The 23,583-nt window shown below is 39.2% G+C and overlaps 1 long non-coding RNA gene across 1 annotated transcript; it reads left to right on the forward strand.

The window, feature by feature from the left end:
* Positions 1–8,803: 8,803 nt before the first annotated feature.
* LOC133794635 (uncharacterized) lies at positions 8,804–12,125 on the forward strand. The gene is made up of 2 exons (XR_009875284.1): positions 8,804–8,847; positions 11,832–12,125. It is a non-coding gene; the product is annotated as an uncharacterized LOC133794635 (long non-coding RNA).
* Positions 12,126–23,583: the final 11,458 nt, after the last annotated feature.

Consider the following 23,583-nt stretch of genomic DNA (forward strand, 5'->3'; position numbering starts at 1 on the left):
AGATTTTTAGCGCTGGATCCTTGTTTACTGCATTGATTGATTCTGGTGCTACGCACTCATTTGTTTCTGCTAGAGTGATTGATCAGCTGTGTAGACCTAGTATTTTGTATGCTAGGGGTTTTCAGACTGTATTGCCTACAGGAGAGCTGGTAGTCTCTAGGAGGTGGGTTAGAGCCTTACCAGTAGTGGTAGATGGTAGAGAATTGTTTGTTGACCTGATTGAACTAGATATGGACGATTTTGACATAATACTAGGGATGGATTGGTTGACGCGATATGGAGCAACAATTGATTGTAGGCGACGAATGGTGACCTTTGAACCGGAGGGCGAGGCACCCTTTGTGTTCGTGGGATCGGTGGATGGACCGCGGGTACTTGTGATCTCGGCACTAAAGGCTAGAGACCTGATGCAAGAGGGTTGCATAGGATTCCTAGCAAGTATAGTGGATTCCTCTAAGGTGGCGGCAGTGGGACCGAATGAAACCAGAGTCGTCTGCGAGTTTCCAGACTTGTTTCCAGCAGATCTGCCGGGGTTGCCGCCACAGCGGGAGATCGAGTTCGTCATAGAGTTAGCTCCGGGAGCAGAGCCAGTATCCAAAGCACCTTACAGAATGGCTCCAGCAGAATTGAAGGAATTGAAGATTCAACTGCAGGAACTATTTGATTTGGGGTTTGTCAGACCGAGTTTCTCGCCGTGGGGTGCTCCAGTTTTATTTGTTAAGAAAAAGGATGGATCGCTCAGGATGTGCATCGATTACAGGGAGTTGAATAAGCTGACCATCAAGAACAAATATCCATTGCCTAGGATCGACGATTTATTTGATCAGCTTCAAGGGAGTATAGTGTTTTCGAAGATTGATCTCCGATCAGGCTACTATCAATTGAGGATCAGAGATGAGGACATACCAAAGACTGCATTTCGGACTCGGTATGGGCATTATGAATTTCTGGTTATGTCCTTTGGATTAACCAATGCCCCGGCGACATTTATGGATTTGATGAACAGAATTTTTAAGGATTACTTGGATAAGTTTGTGATTGTGTTTATTGATGATATCCTAGTATACTCCCAGACAGAGACAGAGCATGAGCATCATCTGCGTCTAGTGTTGCAGCGGTTAAGAGGGCATAAGCTATATGCCAAGTTTAGTAAGTGCGAGTTCTGGTTATCGCAAGTTTCATTTTTGGGCCATATTATCAGTAAGGATGGGTTACTGGTCGACCCAAGTAAGACGGAAGCAGTGAGGGTTTGGCCTAGACCCAGCAATGTTCCTGAAGTTAGAAGTTTCCTTGGACTAGCAGGTTACTACCGGCGGTTTGTAGAGGGGTTCTCCAGAATTGCTACTCCGTTGACAGAATTGACAAGGAAGAAGACCAAGTTTGTGTGGACAGATCGATGCGAGAATAGCTTCAAAGAGCTGAAGCGGCGGTTGATTACTGCACCAGTGCTGAGCCTGCCAACAGATAATGAGAAGTTTGTGGTCTACTGTGACGCTTCCAGACAGGGTCTGGGATGCGTGTTGATGCAGGCTGGGAAAGTGATAGCGTACGCATCAAGGCAATTAAAGGAGTACGAGCAGAGGTATCCCACGCATGACCTGGAATTAGCTGCAGTGGTATTCGCACTTAAGATTTGGAGACACTATCTGTATGGAGAGAGGTGTGAGATATACACTGATCACAAGAGTCTAAAGTATTTCTTTACCCAGAAGGACTTGAACATGCGCCAGAGACGGTGGCTTGAGCTGGTAAAGGATTACGATTGTGATATCCTATACCATCCTGGGAAGGCTAATGTGGTGGCCGATGCATTAAGCCGAAGGGGCCCAGGACAGTTGTATAGTTCGAGGCAGATATCTGACAGACTAGCAGGAGAGATGACCAGAGCAGGTATAGAGCTAGTGGTTGGGAGGTTAGCCAACATTACTCTTCAGTCAACACTCCTCGAGAGGATTAAGGAAGCACAGGGAAAGGACCCCCAGTTAGTTGAGCGTAGAGAGAACGTCCTATCGGGAGCAGCTAAGGACTTCTCTATTTCTGAGATGGGTTTGTTGAAGTACAAAGGACGGATCTGTGTTCCGATTGATCCAGACATTCGGCGAGAGATTTTGGACGAGTCTCATACCACTCCCTACTCTTTGCACCCAGGATCTACGAAGATGTACCATGACCTGAAGGTTTTGTATTGGTGGTCAGGCATGACGAGGGACGTGGTGGACTATGTGGCTAGATGCCTAACCTGTCAGCAGATTAAGGCGGAACACCAGAGGCCAGCAGGATTATTACAGCCTCTTGGGATTCCCGAGTGGAAATGGGAAGATATTGCCATGGACTTTGTGGTAGGATTGCCAAAGACCGTGGGTCAGCATGACTCGGTATGGGTGATTGTGGACAGGTATACCAAGTCCGCCCACTTCTTACCTGTGAAGACGACTTATACTGTGGAGCAGTATGCAGAGCTTTATGCTAAGGAGATCGTTCGACTTCATGGGGCTCCGAGGTCAATAGTATCCGACAGAGACCCCACTTTCACTTCCAAGTTTTGGAAGAGCCTGCAGAAGGCAATGGGCACGCAGCTTCGGTTTAGTACCGCTTATCATCCTCAGACGGATGGACAGTCTGAGAGGACAATTCAAATACTGGAGGACATGTTACGAGCTTGTGTCTTGGATTTTGAGGGATCTTGGAGTAAGTACCTCCCTCTGATTGAGTTTTCGTACAATAACAGTTATCAGGCGACTATCGGAGTGGCTCCGTATGAGATGTTGTATGGTAGAAAATGCAGATCACCGATTCACTGGGATGAGACTGGTGAGAGAAGGTATTTAGGTCCTGAGATGGTTCAGAGGACCAATGAGGCACTTGAGAAAATTAGAGCTCGTATGCTCGCCTCCCAGAGTCGCCAGAAGAGTTATTCAGATCAGAAACGCAGGAGCGTAGAATTTCAGGTTGGTGATCATGTATTCCTCAGGGTTTCACCCTTGAGAGGAGTAAAACGATTTGGCGTTCGGGGCAAGCTGAGTCCCAGGTTTGTTGGCCCATTTGAGGTTCTAGAACGAATTGGGGAGGTGGCTTATAGGTTAGCAATGCCTCCAGCTTTATCAGGAGTTCATGACGTGTTTCATGTGTCCATGCTCCGGAAGTATGTTTCGGACTCTACTCATGTGTTGAGCTATGAGAACTTGGAGTTGGATCGGGACTTATCATACGAAGAAAAGCCTGTTCAGATCCTTGATAGGAAGGACAAGGTCTTGAGGAGCAAGACCATCCCCTTGGTTAAAGTATTGTGGAGAAACAGCAAGGTCGAAGAGGCGACATGGGAACTGGAATCAGATATGCGGGAGCGGCATCCCGAGTTGTTCAGGTAAATTTCGAGGACGAAATTCTCATGAGGAGGGGATAGTTGTAACGACCCAAATTCAGTGTTAAGGCTTAAGGGCCTGGAGTTGTGTGCCTGGAGGGCATGATGGGATTTTGTGTGTGACTTTATTAAGTTTAATGCATCATTATGATTTATTGCACGTTATATGACTATTGGATTATTTGAGATGCATGACTATGTGAATCGGTATGCATGTAGAACTGATTGTCTTAAAATGAGCATGATTGTAACTTGGCCATGTTAGGGCATAACTGTGATAATTATACTATGTGAATTGTGCCATGTGAGTGTGATGTTTTACCAGGATGCACGCATCGGGACGGTCCTAGTGAGCCAGTTAGTCTAAAAGTCACAACGGGTTGTTGTACCCGGCTCGGGAGGAGCCCAGGGGTACTTCGGGAATCTTGTAAGTTGAGTTTAGAAAGAGTGATTAGTATTGGTAATTTGGTAACCATTTGTAACTGCTGTGAGTAACAAGTTTTAAGATAGGAAGTGGTAGAATTGAAATGAAAGTGTTAAGACTTAAGTACCCTTGAAGGTTTAGCTTAGAAGGATTAGTAAGGAGGGGTAATTTGGTCTTTTGGCAAGGCAAATAGACATTATGCAGCTGGGATTTAGGGGGGTACGGTTTGGGCATTTGGGTCACTTGTGGCTTTGATAAATTAGAAGAGAAGGAAAAGAAGAGGAGAGAAAGGCTAGGGCAAAGAAAAAGAAAGAAGAAGAGGTGTAGAAAGGGGGCTGAAGTGGGAAGCTTAGAAGGAGATCAAGGGAACTTTTAGGGTGGATTCTACTCTTGAGGTAAGGATTTTATGCTTATTTAAGTTTGTTTTCTGTGTTGGTTGAGGAATTTAATGCTTGAGTTAAGATTTTCATGGGTTTTGATTTGGGTTGTTGAATTTGAAATCAAAGGAGTGGATCTTGTGTGTATTGATGTTTTGGATTTGATTCTAGTGTTTATGGGGTGTTAGATTGTTCATATGAGGTTTGGATTTGAGTTTTGGGGTTTAGGTTTTGGTTTGGGATGATTTGGGGAGGTTAAAGCTCGGGGAAAATTGCAGGAAAAACCCAGAATTCTGGGTCTGCGAAGGCGTGCCGCGGCAGGGTTTTTGTGTGCCGCGGCAAGGGAGCTTCTGTCTGATGGGTGCCGCGGCACAAGGATGTGGTGCCGCGGCACAAGGCAATTTTCAGGGTAGCTCTTTTTGGCAATTTTAGGTCTTAGCTCCGGGGGTTCGTGGGATGCCTCCGGGGTGTTGTTTTAAGGTTTTAGAGGTCCCGAGAGTGCGGGATTGGTCCCGGGAAGTGGTTTTGGGTTTGGTTAGTATTAAAAGTGTTTTATGTGTGTTGTGACTAGGATTTCGGAGAGGCTCGTGCTAAAGGACCGTGCTCGTGACCGTGGTACTTTGGAAAGCACGGGATACAGGTAAGAAAACCGTAACACCCGAGTTTAGGGCATGGCCCCACTGTGTGATTGTAGGGCGTGGCCCCGGATTGTATTACGTGCAAATGCTTAAACTTAAATGAACCATGATGTGTGTGAATGTTTATTTTGAATGTACTATATGTGTTATTATGATGAAACGAGCGGCAGAGGCCGGGTACGGCATAGGCCGGGGCGGCCGTGGGCCGAAAGTAACACAGCACATGGGATGCTTATATTCAGGGTGGGACCCAAGGGATACATGAGTGATCCTCGCGGTGAGAACCGAAACTCCAGGCTTTGGTAAGGCCTTGGGAGCGGCATGGCCGTACTTGTTTATTATGGTGGTTTTCTTATGTATCAGTGAATTATTGCCAGCTATTTACTTTGCATATGTTATGTGTTATTTGGGTTTTCTTGCTGGGCTTCGGCTCACGGGTGCTCCGTGTGGCAGGTAAAAGCAAGGAGTCAGTCAACCGGCCATGAGTATGGAGAGCGTGGGGGCGGCGCGTACATGTTCGGCCTGCCCGACTGCTTTGGTTGGGGGCATTTTGTATATGGCTGTATTTAACCATTCTTTTGATAGCTGATCAAGTGTAAATCTATTTTGAGTTGTAAATATTTTGTAAACCTTATTTTGGGATCCCAGATGTTTTATAATTAACGTTTTTAATGAAACTAAACATTTTCAAAGAGTACAGCCTTAAACTCTGGTTTATTCACACTTTTGGTTTTAGAAACCACTTGAGTCAATTAGATGCACAATTTCTGTTTTAAACTCACTTAGTAACGGCTCTAAGGTAGTAGGGCGTTACATACGGGGTCTTAACGGTTGTACCCCATACAAGATTGTACCAACATGATCCTTTTGAATTATTCTTAGGCCTTTCCCTCTAAATGTCGAAGTCATGGTTGACCCTTAGAGGAGACGTCCAGTTGAGGTGTTAGGGGCGAAGAATAGGTGTGTGCGTGATGCCATCTCGCGAGGCCACCTGGTGCTGGGCCTCATGCGCGCGGCCAAGGCATGGTTGGGGCACCATTTCGCGAGGTCCTTCACTAGCATGCCCATCAGGTGCTGCGGGGTGTTACACTAGCGAGGCCACTACGCCCAGCGAGGCGCTCCACCAGCGAGGCCTTCAGGTGCATCTAAGGCGTGGCTTCGCTAGGTACGTGGTTGGTGCGGGACAATGGGAGCCCGAGGGCATCGCGGCTCCATCACGTAATTAAGTGCTTATGGGACCTTAGCGCGCACCTTTGATCTTTCGAGGGCGTGGAATTTTGAGCCTCAACAATAACATAATTATTTCCTTGCTTTGGAAAATTGATTCATTTGTAATTTTGTAGCGTACAACTTTTTTTTTTATTTGCTTTATTTTTTTTTATAAATTGTTAAGTGTTACGAATTTATTTTTATTTGTTTGAATTGTTTGGTAGAAATTATGTGAATTAAAAAATGTTAGTTGTTTTATTTTGTAAGCTCATTAGTTTTGGTTGTGTGCACCAATGTGCATGGTTAGTAGAGATACACTTGAGCACTTGTGTGTGTGTGTGTGTGTGTGCATGTGCATGTGCATGTGCATGTGCATGGTATGCATGGTGAACATGTATCAGTTTTCTATGCATAATGTATTTTTCTTTTATTTATTTATTATTATTTTAAAAAGTCAAAATAAGTTAATAAAAAGGTAAGATTATTAGTAGATTCTTACCCATTATTGGAAAGTTAGGAAAATGGAAAAAAAGAAGTGTGAAAAGGCCATCCTTGGGCGAGTGGAGTGAGGAGGAGTGGCGTGTGAGACTAGTGGAGAAACAATAGTGGACATGTTTTTATTTTGGGAGAAGTTGACTTAAGTAGGGAATAAAGGAAAATGGGAAAAATCTACCATATTTGCATTATGAGTGAAAATTTGTGAATTAATGGAAAAAATAAAGGGGATATTAAATTTGGAAATTTCCTTTTCTTTTCCTAGCTTTATGGTTCGGTCATAGGGGTTTTATAAGGGGAGGATGAGAGCTTGAAAAGCTCTTGGTGGCTGCCATGAACGAGAGAGAGAGAGAGAGAGAGAGAGAGAGCACGAGCAAGGGAAATGAAGAAGAAGAAGGAGAAGAAAAGAGGAAAATGTTCGAATCTCTATAGGTATGACCTTGTTTGGTTTGGTTTGATTCTCAAGTCTAGATCTTCTCCTCAATTTATAAGTGTTTGTTTTTCTTTCTCTTCCTTGTGGTGTTCGAAAATTATAGGTGCCAAAAAGGAGAATTAACTTTGTGAGTTTGATTACTATCAAATGAGGTAGTTGATCACTAGCCTTGTTTTGGTTTGTTGTTATTTTAATTGTTGGTTGTTGTTTTGATTTTTTTTTATATATGTGTGGATGGTTGTTCCCCATGTCTTTATATTTATCAAATCCATGGTAACATGATAAGGATTTTGTTTACGGGTTTGGAGGGTTGAATATTGTTTGATGCCTATGGGGTTCGGTCTAGGGTGTTTTAAAATGATTGTGAGTATAGTTGATTTTGTTGTTGATTCTTTTGATTTAATCTTGATAATAGAAACAAGATCATATTGGTTTTGATATTGCATCTAGGGTTTTCGAAAATCCTCATGGGGATCCTATGTTTATGTTGCCATAGTGTTTTGATTTTAGTGATCTATTTTAAAGTATGCAAAGATGATAATAGAAACATGCTAGGTTTGTTTTGGAGAAAAATCAATGGGTATTATCATGCTATGTATTTCGGCCAAGTGGTGAATAATATGTTCTATGGTTGTTTCATTTTTGTTGTTATTAATTCTATTCTTATATTGATAAAAAAAAATTGATGTATGTTACCATGTTATAGGTTTCAGGAAACTAGACGGATTTGGGTTCTAATTGTTGTTTTAATATTTTTTTTATTCTCTTTTGATGTGTTGGATAAAAGCATGATAAATTTATTAAATTATTTTGTTAATTTGTTATGTGTATAATTCGGCCAAGGGTATAAAAGAAAAGGGTTTTTAGTGTTTGTTTTGGTTCTTTATTCTATTTTAAATTACTGAGTAATGGCCATGTGGATGATTGTAGTATTTTCATATTTTTATGTTATATAGGTTTCAACCATAAGTGTTTATTGTGGTTTGGGTTTGTTTTGATTTTTGTTGTTGTTAACTTTGCATGCTGATTGTAATATAAGGTGCCGAAAATGTAGAAACATGTTAGGTTAAAATGTTAAATTGATAAAAAGAAGTATGAGTATTTTTAAGATTATTATGTGATTTTAATTAAATAAAAAGTTTTCTGGGATTTTTGGTTTATTAAGAGAAAATATCTTTTAAATAAAATAAGTAAAACATATGTTCAAATAAAGTAAAACTTAGGTTATGTATATGTTTTCCACAATTTAAATATGTATTTTCTCAATTATAGTTATGCAGTTTATATATATATATAAAAAATAATTGATTAATTTTTTTTAAAGGTGATCAAAAAATTTATTTAATAACTTTAAGTAACTACAAAATTTGTCAAATTCTATTAATTGTTATTAAATAATAAATGGGATTATTATTTTATGAAAAATTAAAGCTAATGAATTATTTATTAAATGAAATCTTTGAAATAAAGTTTATGAATGACAAATATGTGATTTAAAGGAATAATGATGTAATAATTTAAGTGGCAAATTATTTTATACTTGCTGAATTTTTAAGAAAATTGCTATAAAATGAACAAGTAAAAATATCAACTTGAACTTAATTTTAAGAACACTCTCACATATGCATGTTAAATGCAAGTGCATTTTTACGTTCAAACGTACGCCTATTATTAAAATGTAAACATGAAGGATTAATTGTTAGAATTCACATTATTCTCTATGTGATATTGTTGTGTGAATAGAGTTATAGTGCAACATGTGTCACGTGTGCATGACCCATGTACATGTGGGGTATGTACGTTGGGCATGTGTATTATTACATGATTTTAAAAATGAACGCTTGATTATGATTACAGGCTGGTTGTGCTGGTTGTGCCGTACCTGCACTTTACTTTAGTTTGGACCTGAGGTAAGGAAGTTAGTCAGAATTTTCTATGAATAATGTTATGAAATGTATGACTTGTTATGCTGCAAAAGTTAAAGTCTTATGGAAAACATGTGTTATGATAAGCCAAGTGTTATGAGAAGTATGAGTTATTACATTATGTTATGAACAGTTGTTATGATTGGTTGTATGTTGTATGTAAAAGTTGTAGGTTGTTAGTGTACTGAACGCGAAACAACAATGGAGTTACTAAGGATATGACGTAACTCATAGGGCGGATGGGCCGAGATTATTCAAGAACCTGAGATCCTGTTAACCTCATAGAGGAGGTCTTACCAGTTTATGCTTTTGCTGGTTACCTCATGATGTGACATGGACAATAGGGGTGCCATGATAACATGATGTATGATTATGAAGTATGATATGTGTAATGCCCCAGTTACTCCAAGACCGTTACTATGGACTTTAAATAGTGCTTAACTCGCTAAACGAGTCATTAGGTTATAAACGTGCTTCTAGGTGTTATTAATAGGTCAGGGTGAAAATCTTGATCAAAAGGAATGTATATATTTTATTTAAACCGTTAAACTGTATATGGGCCCATAAAAGTGTTTGCAAAGTTATTTACAATCCAAAATGGTCATTACAGTATAAAAGTTACAACCCGCCGACCTAAGCGGCAAAAATAGGGTTAAAACCTACTTCCCCTGAGAAACACATTGGCCATGGTGGTCAAGCGGCCGCATATGTACACATCGCCACCTAATCACTCCACTGAAGGATGGGTGAGCTTTTCTTTCCCTTTACCTGCACCACATACCACCAGTGAGCCAAGGCTTAGCAAGAAAACTCATTACTGCATGTATACAATATAAATAAATCATTCTAGGGCTTGTAACCCTAATCAGATGGTAACTAATGAGTCACTCCTGGGGTAGGTGATTAATGAGTCACACTCTGGATAGGTGACTAATGAGTCACACTTTGGATATGTGACTAATGAGTCACTCTCTGGGGCTCTGCACCCTAAGCCATGTGACGCTTCAGTCACCTCAGCCTTTTGGCCCTGACTCTAAGTAACTAGCCTTTAGACAAGACCAACACTTTAGTTTTCTTCGACCTATAGGTTGGCCAATCATTTAATGCTCACACTGATTAGATCTAATCATTTCGCCATGCCTTCAACACATTAATGCCGCTCTTGACTCATAAGCCAATACCATATGACCAGTGCTCAGTACTATTGCCGATCATGACTGATAAGTCAAGACTTCATAACTAGTACTAACACCAACGCCGTTTCTGACTAATAAGTTAGTGCCATTCACAAATAAGCAAAGCTGATAGGCATTTACAATGCAATCAATGTCCATTAATAGAGCACTCAACATGCCTCATCAATAACCATGCATGTCACATACTGGGTGCAGTTTTCTTACCTCTGGTTGGAGCGTGAAATAATAAAAGAACGACCCTTGAGAACGATCGGTCCTTAAGTCTATTAGTGGTCACCTAGTCATAAACAAATCTGAAATCCCATCAATAAAATAAGTAATAAAAGGTTCATAGTCTAAAACCCTTCTCCTAGGACCTCGAATCGTACTAAAACGATTAGTAGATTTGATCCCGAGCCTTAGAGAAATGAAACCCACGCTTAAAGCTCTTAAAAACTCATCATGGCACAAAAGGGAAGGGTCGGCCACGACCTGCCCCCCAGGGGTCGTGACACATCCCCAAGATAGAGAGCCCCTGTCTAAGGTGCCAGGGGCGGGCCGTGACTTGACCAAGAAGGATGCGACGCGCCTGCTAGACAGCAACCAAGGGAGGCTCTAGAATGGGTTCAAGTCGCGACTTGCATGAACTTGATTGCAACTTGACCCTGCGAACCTAGCTCCCCTGCATATTTCTCAATGAAACCTCAATCAAACCATCCCAAAATCACAACCAAACATCAACGTAACATATCCACCAGTTTAGCAACAAAATCCAAGCCTTAAATCATCAAGAACATCCCCATATATCCAATTATCCAATCAAACTACCAAGCTTTCAACCAAACTAAAAGCAGAGCAAACCTTGAAACTTCAATCTAAAAACCTTACCTCAGATACAAATTGAACCCTTCCAGCTGCCGAACTAAGATCCTAAGCTCACAGGCCTTAATCCTCTAGCTTGAATCCTCAAGTTTAGCTTCAAGAATCCCAACCGAGAGATAGAGTGTGTGATGATCGAGAGAGGAAGAGAGCTACTCTGTTTTTGCCTTAACCTTCTACAACCATCCTAACCTTAAGCATATCCCATGGTCAAAAGACCAAAATGCCCCTAGGGTCATTTAAAACCTCTCAAGGCTGGCAAGAGTAAAATTGTCATTTCTCACCTATCTCGTTAATTATAATTAACGACTTCCAATTCCCATTACTCCCAATATCCTAAAATAATAATTAAATCATATCCCATTACCCGTTCATTCCTAGTAATGTACTAATCATCAAATTAGCCTAGACTCACCCCGAGCCCGGTAATTAATCCCGTTATGATCAAACCGTTAACTTGCAACCTAGGATCGTCTCATGCCGAATATCTCGAAAAAATCCACATAATAATGTGGTCTCACCCATAAATCACAAACATGGACATAAATATACAATTATGCCCTTAACGGGTCAAAATTACGAAAATTCCCTTCTAATAAGAAGTGAGCCCACATGCATGCAATTATCATCATATAATAATATAATTCACATAATCATGCAATAAATCATACAATTGCATATTAAATCAATTTTGGCCTTGCTGGCCCCCTAATCCAGGCATTAAGCCACATTAGGGAATTTGGGACATAACAATATGACTACGGTTATGACTATGATTTATGAGTATGAATATGATATGTTTCGCCACAAGTTTACGATAGGAAAATGTTTCCCTTGTGCTTTCTTGAGTATTGTTAAATTGTTTCTACTTCCTTACTAGGCTTTTAGCACACCCCCTCACTTTCCCCCTTTCAGGTAGGCAATAGGATTATTCTTGGCACGCATAGTGATGTGGGAAGTTTTGACGTCTAGGCATGTGTGAAGCGGCGTGTCATATGAACGAATAACGATCAAGATGAGCACCAAGAATAATTAAGAAACTTATGTTATGGATTATGTTTCAAGTTTCGTCAGTGGGACTTATTTTGTTTATTTTATTTTCAAATACTGCATAACGACATAATATTTTTATTTCAAACTAATGGGCCTAAATTGCATGTTTTATCAAGGCCCCACTGAACTTTTCCTTAAAATGGTATTTTTCTAATACATATGAGATGAGCGACATTTTTATAAAGTAAATAGTTTAGGGCACGTTTTACAAAATGTATATACCCTTCTTACAATGAATTATGTCCTGAAATTCTTTCTTACCAAATAACTTGGGGTATCTTTCTTTCATGTCTTCCTCAAAATCCCATGTTGGTTCTCTCTCCATGCTATTCTTCCACAAGACCTTAACTAAAGGAATCCTTTTGGATCTCAGTTCCTTGATTCCCTTTTTGATGATACGCTTTGGTTGCTCATTGTAACTTAGGTCATTACAGATGTATCGACTCATAACTCAAAACATGAGAGGGATCTGACACGTACTTATGCAACATTAAGATATGAAAGACGTTATGCATTTTGGCTAGTGCTGGGGGTAGTGCTAAACGGTACGCAACTTGCCCAACTCTGTCCAAAATCTCAAATGGACCAATAAATCTCAGGTTCAATTTCCCTTTCTTCCCAAAATGCATAACACCCTTCATTGGCGAGACTCTCACGAACATTAACTCGCCAAATGCAAACTCGATGTCCCTTCTCTTAAAGTCTGCGTTGCTCTTTTGCCTACTTTGAGCGGTAAGCATCCTTTGGCAAATCTTCTCAATCACCTTGCTGGCTTCCTTAACCGTCTCGGGGCCTAAAATCTTCTTCTCCCCAACCTCATCCAAGTGCAAGGGAGATCTACATTTACACCCATAAATGTAACGTCCCAAATTTCCTAATAAGGCTTAGGGTCTTGATTAGGGGGCCAGGATCTAAAATTATGTGATTATATGATATTTATGTGTATCATTATGTGATTATGTGAGTTATATTATAATATGACTTGATATACATGATTAGGTGTATTAAATATGCATGTGGGCCCATTTCTGTTTAATTGGGCAATTGTTGTAATTTTGCCCGTTTTGGGTATATTTGATATATATGTGATATATGTGTGTGTGAGACCACATTATTATGTGGATATATATTTGAGTTACTCGGCACGAGACGATCCTAGGGAGAAGGCTAATGGAAAAGTCACAACAGGACCCATACTTGGCTCGAAGTGAGTCAATGGGTATATTGGGTATTTAGCACATTACTGAGATATTGGGTAATGGGAATGATTATTTGATGATATATTAGAAGTTAGTGAGATCAGGAGGGAATTCTGGGAATTTTGACTATTTTACCCTATGGCGTTTTTGGGACCTCGAGCATTAGGATTTCCTTGAGGTTACTTCAGAAACATAACAGAACGTTCAGTACATTCTCTCTCTATCCCCCCTTCACTTTTTGACGCTCGTTAGCATTTTTGAAGGAAACTCGAGTTTGAGGACTCAAATTCAAGCAAGGTTAGAGTCCTAACAATTCTAGGGAAGATTAGAAGCTTATTAGCCAAATGATTTAGTTGGGAAATGACTTGATCAGAGGTAATCCAAGCATTAAGTTTTGAGTTTTCGGGTTTTTAAGCTTTGATTTGGATTTTATGTTTTGTTGAGCTTATGGGTTGTTTAAAGCTTAGGTTTTGATGGTTTTGGGCCATTGGGATGTTTGGGAACTTTGTTTTTGGGATTTGGATAAGTTTTTGAAACAAATTTAAATGAAGAAAATGAAGGTTTTGGCTCGGTTCATGGTTGGGCCACAAGCCTGTTCTTGGACGCCGCGACCCAGGCTTGATGAAGGAGGAGACCTGCTATTTGGGCATTTAGAGGCGCGCCACGGCGTGAGGCCCAGGTAAAGAGGGGGCTTGGCCTCTATTTGGAGGCGGGTCGCGGCTCAGGGCTAGGGGGCCACGACGCTTAAGGACAGTTTTGGCCATGTTGGGTTTTTAGTCGTGGGAACTTAAACCTAAGGACTTGGGATCAATCCTACTACCCAGTTTGGTAGGATTCGACAATCCGGAGGCTAGGACTTGGTCTGGAAGTCTTTATTTACTCATTTTTTATGGGATTCTATATTATGGTTGTAACTTGTTGTTTGGTAGGGGTGCAGAATTAGGATCGTGTTCAAGGGTCGTTTATTAGTAACCTGTGCTTGGACCAAAGGTAAGAAAACTGCACCTAGTATGTGATGCATGTGATAGATGTGATTATGGCATGTCATGAATGTTGAATATTGAATTAATCAGAGCTTAAGTCTGTATAAATGTGCATGATTATGATGATGCTTGTGATTATCAATTAAGCATGCTGAATGCCTTATATCTAGATATTTGACATATGATATATGCTTGTTTGCATTACCTCATTGAGAACGCACTGACTTATTAGTCAGAAATGACAATAGTGCTGAGTACTGGTCGTAAAACGCTGATTTATCAGTCATGAGCGACAATATTGTTGAGTGCTAGTCGAAGAGCATTGACTTATTAGTCAAGAACGTGTTATATTATTTTATTATATAATGTAATATTATATTATATTATAATATAATGTTTTAGATTAAATAAATGTGACAAAGTGTATCACATATTGTAACATATAATAGAGAGTTACAATATTTAGATATATGACATATATCCAAATAATGTAACATATTTGGTGTTACAAATTTGTAACTTCCAAATATTATCCTTTATTGTGTAAAATTATTGTTACACAATATTGAGATGAATTTCATAAAGTCATATGTGATATGCCTCTTAGAGATATGATTTTAACCCCAATAATGTATTTTGGGAGTTACAAAATCATTTGGGAGGGTTTGGAACCATTTGGAAAAACAACACATTTTTTAGTGCTGAAAATGGTCGGTGGCCGCGGCCTGTGGGACAGAGGCTAGTGGCCGCGGCCACTAATGTCTCTGGCCGCGACCACAGGCTAAAGACTGACCATTTTTTTTTCTTCAGTTTTTTCAATCTTTGTGGAACGGCTCAAAAAACCCAAATAACTCCCAAATCACATTTTTAATTCCATATTAATCCAATTAAACATTGGTAACAGCCATGGGGGTTGGTGGAATTTGAAATTCAAAGGGTGTCTCTAAACTCTATAAATAGAAGCCTATAGCTCACTTGCAAGACACAACATTTCTATCCATTAGAGCACTTGGCTAGAAACACCTTGAGGCTTGATAATTCCAGAAAGCTTTTCCAATATCTGAGAGAGATCCCTTAGTGCTTGAGTTAGGGGGAAATAAGCTTTTGGAAAAAGGTTTTAAACCTTGTTCAAGTTGGTGATCCCCAACCCTCTTCACTTAGGTTGTGTAAGTGAGAGTTTTCTTGTATTTCTGTTCTCATTCTATTGTATTGTATTCTTAATATTCTCTTGTTCTTTTTACTTGTATTTCTTGTTCAAGAGTTGCAATCTTTTCTTTTCTTTTGTTTCAAACACTTTACTTTACTTTACTTGTAACCTTTTGCTTAGAGTTGTATTTTACTATTCTCTTCTTCTTCATCATATTCTTCATTTTCTTTGTTTATTTGTAATTTTCAGTTATAGAGTTGTAACTCCTTTTAATCAATCATTATTATTTGTAATATATTGCATAGAGTTGTAATTTCTTACTATTTCCATTAAGGCAAATTTATATTTTCTTAACATTCAAAAGCTTATCCCTTTTTGTTTCAATGGAAGGGGAGACCATCAAGATCATGAACCAAGACCTAGAGAGGTTGGATAGGTTTGATGGATCCAATTTTACTAGGTGGCAAGACAAGGTGAGGTTTCTTTTAACCAATCTCAAAATCGCCTACATCCTTGAGTCATCCTTGGCACCTCTAGCCGAGCCATCCGACAAAGACACTCCCGAGGAGGTGGAGAAAAGAAGGAAGAGGGAGGAGCACAACCTTCTTTTTAGGGGTCATATCCTCAACGCCCTATCCGATAGGCTCTATGACCTCTACACCGAGACCAAATCGGCCAAGGAAATATGGGATGCACTTGAGAAAAAGTTTAAGGCGGAAAAGGAAGGTACCAAAAAGTTCTTGATATCTCAATACTTCGATTTCAAATATTTTGGTGATAAACCTATTCTTCCTCAAATTCATGAATTGCAAATAATTGTTAACAAATTGAAAGTGTTAAAGATTGAGGAGAACTAAAAGCATAGTGGCTAAATTACCACCAACTTGGAAGAGCTAAAGGAAAAGAATCCTTCATAAAAATGAGGATTATTCTTTGGAGGAGAACCAAAAGCATATTCGAATCGAAGAGGAATCGATATGTAGAGATAAACTTGTGGAGGGGTCTAATGGAGAGACTTCCAAAGAAAATGCGGTGTCACAACCAAAACATCCCAAAAACAAAGGGAAAAAGGGTAATGAGAAACCTTTGGGTCCAAAAACCAACCCAAACAAGTTTAAGGGCGAGAAAGGTCCTTGCTTTGTGTGTGGGAAAAATGGTCACTATGCTAGAGAGTGTAGGCATAGAAAAGACCAACAAGGACCCAAGGTGAATGCAACTCAAGAGGAAAACATAGTTGCTACCCTTAGTGAGGTGAATGCGGTCCAAGGCAAGGTGAAAGGGTGGTGGTATGATACATGTGCCACCGTCCATGTCACCTATGACAAATCATTGTTCAAGACCTTTGAAGAGTCAAAGGGCAACCATGATATACAAATGGGCAATGAGGGAAAATCCAAGGTACTTGGCAAAGGTACTATTGAAGTCTACTTCACCTCCGGCAAGAAAGTTACATTAGTGAATGTACTTTATGTTCTCAAAATGAGTAGAAACTTGGTAAGTGGTGATTTGCTTGGCAAGCGCGGCATTAAAGCCGTTTTTGAGTCCGGTAAACTTATACTTACCAAATCAAATGTATTCTTGGGAAAATGGTACTCTTGTGAGGGAATGGTTAAATTTTGCACCAATGATGTAACTTTCAATGTTATCAATAAAAATGCTAATTCCGCCTATATTGTTGAGTATGATTCTTTATTTTTGTGGCATCTTAGACTATTGCATATAGGTTTTTCAATCATGAAAAGAGTAGTAAAATGTGGTATGATTGCATGCAATATTAAAAACTATGGTAAATGTGAAACATGTGTTAAGGCGAAAATGATTAAGAAACCTTTTCCTAGTGTAGAAAGATCATCTAATTTACTAGATTTAATCCATAGTGATCTTTGTGAATTAAATGGTGTTTTAACTAGAGGTGGTAAAAGGTATTTTCTTACTTTTATAGATGATTTTAGTAGATATACCTATGTGTTCCTTTTAAAGCATAAAGATGAAACTTTTGATGCTTTTAAATTGTATAAATTAGAAGTTGAAAATCAACTAAATAAAAAGATTAAGGTGCTAAGAAGTGATAGAGGAGGAGAGTACTTCTCTAATGAATTCAATACATTTTGTGAAGAAAATGGTATAATTCATGAGTGCACTGCACCTTATACACCACAACACAATGGTGTTGCCGAAAGGAAAAATAAGACTTATCTAGAGGTGATAAATTCTATGTTGGTGTTTTCTAAGTTGAACTTGAACTTATGGGGTGAAGCGCTTTTAACCGCTTGTCACATTCTTAATCGAATATCGATGAAGAAAAATGAGATATCTCCATATGAGTTATGGAAAGGAAGAAAACCCAACATAGGGTACTTCAAAGTGTGGGGGTGTCTTGCATATTGCAAGAAAAACGAACCTAATAGAACTAAGTTAGGTTCAAGAGCCATAAAGTGTGCTTTTGTTGGTTATGCCAACAATAGTAAAGCTTATAGGCTATTAGACTTAGAGTCTAATATTGTGATTGAATCTAGAGAAGTTGAATTCTTTGAGAACATGTTATGTGACAACAATTCTTAAGCTTCAACATCTCTAAAGGAGAATTTGTTATATGAGAACAATTCTCAAGCTTCAACATCCAAAGTTGATTCTCGAAAGGAGAATTCTCAAAAGGATGTAAAACAACCCTTTGAACCTAGAAGAAGTCAAAGGCTTAAAAATCATAAAAGTCTAGTAGTGGATGAGATAGATTCTCAACAAATATCATTCTACATGGTAGAAGGAAATAGAGAGGAAGTCATTAGGAAAATTCCTATTGTACTTCTCGTTGAGGATGATCCTAAGACTTATAGAGAAGCTATGCAATCGAGAGATAGTGCATTTTGGAAAGAAGCCATCAATGATGAGATGGATTCCATTCTTTCCAATAACACTTGGGAATTGGTAGACCTCCCACCGGGGTCTAAGCCAATTGGGTGTAAGTGGGTATTTAGGAGAAAATACCACACTGACGGCACTATCCAAACCTTTAAAGCTAGATTAGTAGCTAAAGGGTTTAGGCAAAAAGAGGGTATCGATTATTTCGATACCTATGCGCCTGTTGCAAGAACAACTTCTATAAGAATTTTGTTCGCTTTAGCTTCTATACACAACTTGTATGTTCATCAAATGGATGTCAAAACGACATTTCTTAATGGTGACCTCAATGAGGAGGTCTATATGGAACAACCCGAAGGGTTTGTCCTACCAAAATATGAACATAAAGTTTGTAGACTTGTAAAATCCTTATATGGATTGAAACAAGCTCCTAAGAAATGGCATGAGAAATTTGATCAAGCCATCATGTCTAATGGGCTTAGACATAACAATGGAGACAAGTGTTTGTATTCCAAAACTTGTAAGGGATATGTGATCATTGTTTGCTTATATGTGGATGACATGCTTATTCTAAGTAATAGCATGAAAGGGATAGAAGAAACGAAGAGGTTTCTATCATCAACGTTCAAGATGAAAGATCTTGGAGAAGTTGATACCATACTCGATATCAAAGTAAAGAAATATAGTGGGGGTTTTGCGTTAGGGAAAGCCCACGATGTTGAGAAAGTATTGAACAAATTTAACCATCTCAAGGTTAAAGATGCCAATACTCCATTCGATCATAGTGTAAAACTAAAGAAGAATGAAGGAAGAGCGGTGGCTCAATTGAAGTACGCTAGTGCTATAGGGAGTCTAATGTACGCTGCCCAGTGTACTAGACTTGATATAGCATTTGTGGTAAGTAAACTTAGTAGGTTTACAAGTAATCTAAGTGTGGATCACTGGAAGGCAATTGGAAGAGTCCTAGGTTATCTCAAGTAAACCAAAGGACTAAGCCTTCACTACTCCAAATTTCCTTTGATACTAGAAGGATATACAGATGTAAGTTGGATATCCAATCTTGGGGACAACTTGTCCACAACTGGTTGGGTATTTACACTTGGTGGAGGTGCAATTTCTTGGGGTTCCAAGAAACAAACCTGTATATCTCATTCCACTATGGAAGCAGAGTTCATAGCTCTAGGTGCTACCGGCAAAGAGGTCGAATGGTTAAGGAATCTGTTGATAGAGATTCCCCTAATCAAAGAGAATGTATCTACTATATCGATACATTGTGATAGCCAAGCGACATTGGCTAGAGCATACAGCGAAGTGTATAATGGGAAGTCTAGACACATTAGTCTAAGACATGGATATGTAAGAGAATTGATTCAAAGAGGTGTCATCTCAATATCCAATGTGAGAACAAGTGAAAATCTGGCGGATCCTTTCACTAAGCCACTAACGAGGGATTTAGTGGCTGCATCATCTCGAGGGATGGGTGTAATGCCCCGAATTTCCTAATAAGGTTTAGGACCTTGATTAGGAGGCCGGGAGGGCCATAATTGATTTATTATGATATTAAATGATTATATTCATGTTAATGTGAATTATATTATTATATGATGATAAATGCATGCATATGGGTGTATTTATAATTATAAGGGTATTTTGGTAATTTGGTCTGTTGAGGGCATATTTGTATATTTGGGTGCATATTGTAATTTGTGAATGAGATTTCATTATTATGGAAATATATTCGAGCTATTCGGCATGAGACGATCTTATATTATGAGTTAGCGGTTTTGTCATAACGGGGTAAATTATTGGGTAATAAGAATGTTTATTTGATGATAAATTGGGAGTATTTGAGGTCAGGAAGAAATTCTGGAAGTTTTGACCATAATGTCCTCGGGGGTGTTTTCGGGACCCCGAGCACTAGGTTTTATTTGAGATTACTTAAGCTTGAAGTAGCTTGTCAGATAGAACGTACGTTAAAAAACATTTCCTCTCTCTTTCGTTAGCTCATTTTACCGTTCGAAGCCTTTTTGTAGAAATCTCGAGTTCTAGGAGTCGAAATCAAGCGAGGATTGAGGAATAGCAATCCTAGGAAATATTAGAAGCTTCTTAACCGAAGGATTAGACGGAAAACAACCCAATCGAAGGTAATCTTAGTTTAAGCTTTGAGTTTTTAGAGTTTCTAAGCTTTGAATTGGACTTTGTGAATCGTTGAGTTTTTGGTTCGATTGAGCCTTGGGTTTTGATGGTTTTGGACCATTGGGAAGCTTGGGAACTTTGATTTTATGATTTGGTAATGTTTATGCATGATTTTGGAGGCTTTGGGATGTTGGAAATCGTGTTTGGGGATGGCTCTAGGTTGGGGGCCGTGGCCTTGTTCTTGGGCGTCGCAGCCCTAGCTCGAAGAAGCAAGTGGAGCAGTTTTGCCCTTGCTGGGCGTCGCGGACCTTGGTGTTGGGTGTTGCAGCCCTTGCTTCTGGAGTGGCTGGGGGCTGCGGCCCAAGGTGCTAGGGCCGCAACCCTTGAGCAGGGTTTAGCCCGTTTGAGTGTTTTGGCCCTGGGAACTTGGTTTTAGGCCTCGGGATCGTTCCTACTACCCGGATTAGTGGGGATTGATGTCCCGGAGGCTAGATCTTGGTTTGGGAACCCTTGATTATCATTTTATTGATAGTGTCCCATATTTGGTTATGACTAGGTGACCGCTAAAGGACTAAAAGTTGATCGTTCTCAAGGGTTGTTCTTTTATTCATTCTAGCTCGAATCTGAGGTAAGAAAACTGCACCCTGTGTGTGTATGACATGCATGGTTATTCTTGATGCATGTTGGATTATTAAATGTGACATGCATGATTATTGTTGAGGCATGTCAAGTGGTTAAGTATGATGCGTGAGATGCACGAGAAACATGTGATTAGGGCATGCTATGATTATTGAATATGAGAATGTTCAGAGCTTGAGCCTCTGTGTTTATGCATAGTCCTAATTATGCTAGTAATTGTTGAGTAAGCGTGCTGAATGCCCTGTATTCGAATATTGGATATATGTGATATTTTTATTTTGGTGGCATTGCTTACTTGTTTATAGTACTGACTAGTCAGGGATACTGACCTAAGAGTCAGAATCGGCATAAGCGTCCTGAACGCAGGGCCGAATGAAGATTAGATCTAATCGATATCAGCGTTGAATGGCTCTAAGGCATTAACACTGGACCGACCCTAAGGTCGATGAACTTATAAGCGCTTGGCCAGTCTAAGACTAGTTACTTAGAGCCAAGGCCTAAGGCCTAGGTGACTGCTTGTCACATGGCTAGGGAACGATGTTCCAGGGTTATGACTCTATGGTCATGAGGAAGGTTATGTTGGTGACTAATCATCATGCACCTATCCTATCTAAGCTAGTGAAAGGATCACTTATCTACTCAACAGGTTTATGCTGGTGACTATTTTACCAGATACCTATCTTGTTTAAGCTAGTGAAAGGATCACTTATCTATAGAGCCCTGGTGACCCTACCGTCACATGGCTATTGGGAACGGAACCCACCTTAGTGACTGTACCACTGTCACCCTTCTATATTGGGCTACAAGCCCTGGATGATTATTATGATCATTGGTTGATGTGTTATACTCAACATTAAGCGAACTCATTTGCCTGCTTGAATAGGGCTATATCTGCTAGGCGTGTGCCTTATGATCTCATGACATGTTATAACTGTTCATGAGCATATTAAGTTTTCTTGTTGGGATTCAGATCACGGGTGCTATGTGGTGTAGGTAAAGGCAAGAGAAAGCTGGACCATCCTTGAGTTTGAGAGCTTAGGTGATGATGTGTACATATGCAGCTGCTCGACCACCACGGGCGAGGTTTGAAGCGGAACTAAGGTTAAACCCTCTTTTGCCGCCTAGATCGGCTGGTTGTAAATATTTTCTTGTAATAGACCTTTAAATTATATTTTTGAGATCCCAATGTATATAGTAAACGTTCTAATGAAACGTTACATCTTAACCAAATTTTTTAATCCCTAAACCGCTAATCATACTTAGTTACACGATTTTGGCCAAATGACTCGATTAGCGAGTTTAGCACTGTTTATAAGGCACACTGTAATAGTCCTTGGAGTTGGGGCGTTACAATGGGACTTAAACTCCATAAAGAGATTCACGATTGATGGTAACCTATTCTAACAATAGTTATTTAACTAGTGTTAGGTTCAATAGGTAACAACAAGTCAATCAAGTGAATATTAGTTGTACTCAAAACAAGTCCCATCTGAGATGTTGAGTACTTGTGTGTTACCAAGTGGAGGGTTAAAACCGAAAGGTTTTTTAATAGATTTCATTCTTGTAAAGACAAGTATTTTTGGTAACGAAATACTGTAAGAATTCTACCTATATGGACCTAGGGCTGGTGCCGCCTCTCATGAGAATTGAGAGTATTCTCAAGAACGTCCATGAATGGAAAGTGCACATGACCATTAACGTTGCAAAGCGAGACATAGAGGTCTCAAGTGAACATCGCAAAGGTGTGTGTGTTATCACCGATTTGTTATCATGAAAAGATGATTCAATGCATAGTGCAACCTAATTTTCGACAAATTTTGTGATAATTACACTATAGTAAAGTTCAAGTTGAAAAACACTTTGCTTTATGCACTAATGCAATGACTCCTATAAGAGAGAGTTTTTATTTAATCAAGTGGGGGATATGTTATATTTCAAAATATAATGATTGATTAAATAAGTGTTACAATAGATAATTATTTAATCTAGTGGGGGAATGTTATATTATTTTATAATATAATGTAATATTATATTATATTATATTATAGTATAATTTTTTAGATTAAATAAATGTGACAAAGTGTGTCACATATTGTAACATATAATAGAGAGTTACAATATTTAGATATATGAGATATATCCAAATAATGTAACATATTTGGTGTTACAAATTTGTAACTTCCAAATATTACCCTTTATTGTGTAAAATTGTTGTTACACAATATTGAGATGAATTTCATAAAGCCATATGTGATATGGCTGTTAGAGATATGATTTTAACCCCAATAATGTATTTTGGGAGTTACAAAATCATTTGGGAGGGTTTGGAACCGTTTAGAAAAATAACACATTTTTTAGTGCTGAAAATGGTCGGTGGCGGCGACCACTGAATGTTGGTGGCCGCGGCCTGTGGGACAGAGGCTAGTGGCCGCGGCCACAGGCTAAAGACTGACCATTTTTTCAATCTTTTTTGAACGGCTCAAAAAACCCAAATAACTCCCAAATCACATTTTTAATTCCATATTAATCCAATTAAACATTGGTAACAGCCATGGGGGTTGGTGGAATTTGAAATTCAAAGGGTGTCTCTAAAATCTATAAATAGGAGCTTATAACTCACTTGCAAGACACAACATTTCTATCCATTAGAG

The sequence above is a fragment of the Humulus lupulus genome, chromosome 8 (assembly GCF_963169125.1).
Source record: "Humulus lupulus chromosome 8, drHumLupu1.1, whole genome shotgun sequence".
Taxonomy (NCBI): domain Eukaryota; kingdom Viridiplantae; phylum Streptophyta; class Magnoliopsida; order Rosales; family Cannabaceae; genus Humulus; species Humulus lupulus.